Genomic DNA, 2,060 nt, shown 5'->3' with positions numbered 1-2,060 from the left:
CAGCGAGAAGAAAACGGAAAAAGAAAGTTAGATAAAGATGAGGAGAGAGGTGAATGATGCGTGTGAGTGAGAGTTAAAGGGAATATTTAGAAGAAAAGTAAGAGGAATGGGGAGAGTTAGGAGAAAAACAGATTTTGTGTGTACGTTGAAGTGTGTGCTCGTGTGAATATGTATGCGTTTGGTGTTTGTGTATATATATGTTTGCATATGTGACTGCATGTGTATGTGACACATACAGAGGGAGAATGAGAAAGGACAAGCGAAAGTGAGAGAGAGAGAGAGAGAGAAAGAGAGAGAGAGAGAGAGAGAGAGAAAGATTGTGCAAGAGATATGGAGAGGGAGTAGAGAGGAGAAAGGAAGAGAGACACAGAGAGAGATGTGACTATAGCTGTAGAATTTGGGTTCGTTTCTGAAATTACACTTAGAATTGAAATTGTCATAAAGAGCTAAACTTACCAATCTCGTTAAAAATATGACATTAAATTAAATGAAATTGATTTTCTTCTAAAGTCACAGACCTGTGCAGGCGCGTGGCTTAGTGGTTAGGGTGCTGGACTCAGGATCGTAAGGTTTTGGTCTCAATTTCTAGAACGGAAATGCTTTGTGTTCTTGGGTAAAACACTTCATTTAACATAGCTCTGTTCTATGATAATGTCACGACAGGCTTGACAAGCTGGCGATCGATGGAGGATAATGTCTAAAAGACAAGCAGAAAGGAACCCTTGGACTGGCGTGCGGTACGTCTACCCTGGTGTTGGGTATTACCTTTCAGACTAGACATTTTGTGAGAGAGAAGTGAATTACCTCACCCCCTGTACTTGAGCGGTCCTTTGGTTTATCGACCCCCGGAAGAATGAAAAGTCAAGTTGACTACCTCGAAATTTGAACTTTGAATTAAACCAATAATACACTATTTAGAATAAACAGCAGAAAGGCATATATTTCACGAATAATTCATAATTTAATTGTGCTCAACAACTGTTTCAACAAAATAAAATCATTATCATTTATACTATTACGTAATTTAGCCTGCATAATTAATTTGAAAGTGATAAGTTACCTGAAAATAAAATAAAATAAAATAAAATAAAATAAAATACAAATTATGATACCGTTACTGACTTAAAATATGAATTGATAACAACAACAACAACAACAACAACAACAACAATAATATTAATAATAATAATAATAATAATGATAATAATAATCACCGAATTGAAAGTGGAATGTGAGAGGGTAATGTAAAACTGATAAGAGTTATGATTGGAGCACTGGACTCAATCCCATTGAAACTTCAAAAATTTCTTAAGGCATCTGGAAATCCCATGCAAGATTGATGTCTTGCAAAAAGCAGCCTCATTGGGCAGAGCGCACATCTTAAGGAAAGTCTCATCTGTCTGAGGTCCTTGTTGAGACTTGAGAGATGACTAAAGACTCCGGATGCATTTTTACCTACACTGTGTTGCGAAGGAATAATAATAATAATAATAATAATAATAATAATAATAATAATAATAATAATAATAATAATAATAATAATTTTAGCAATAGGCCAAATTCAACTCTGACCTAAGGCTAAACAACAGGAACAGCAGCATCAGCCTCAGCAGCAATTGCGACAACAACATGCAAACAGAAATAACAGCCTCACCTTGATTAGTTTGAAATTAAAAATCAACCTGGTTAATTATTATTATTATTATTATCATTATTATTATTATTTTTTGTTTGACTTTTGTTTTGCATTTGTACAAGTTGGATCCAAGTCTCACCCAGAGACCTCAAGAGACAACAAGTTAGAAGTTCATGTAGGTGTTATGCCTAGGGTACCATATATTTGGATTTGTACAGTTTTGTTCAAGTGAATGTTTAAGAAACCATAAGAAAATTATGTTTGCTTTAAAATTTGAGATCACATAGACAGTATTTTACGTAGGATATGGGCAGTTCCCATGAGCACTATCTTTTGAACTTCAGCCATTTTGGGGTTTCCTGGTATCTGAGCTAGGTAGTAATCAGCCCGTTTCGCTGTCATTCCCAGGGCATCTATGACAATA

General features: G+C 35.2%; 1 protein-coding gene across 1 annotated transcript in view; it reads left to right on the top strand.

The window, feature by feature from the left end:
* The window catches only part of LOC128250712 (uncharacterized protein DDB_G0292186-like), a gene marked incomplete at both ends in the record, with an annotated part of 104,409 nt that overhangs the window by 53,203 nt on the left and 49,146 nt on the right, over positions 1-2,060 (top strand). The window lies entirely within an intron of this gene.

The sequence above is a fragment of the Octopus bimaculoides genome, chromosome 24 (assembly GCF_001194135.2).
Source record: "Octopus bimaculoides isolate UCB-OBI-ISO-001 chromosome 24, ASM119413v2, whole genome shotgun sequence".
In the NCBI taxonomy this organism is placed as follows: Eukaryota; Metazoa; Mollusca; class Cephalopoda; order Octopoda; family Octopodidae; genus Octopus; species Octopus bimaculoides.
This window is presented reverse-complemented; position numbering and strand designations above follow the sequence as displayed.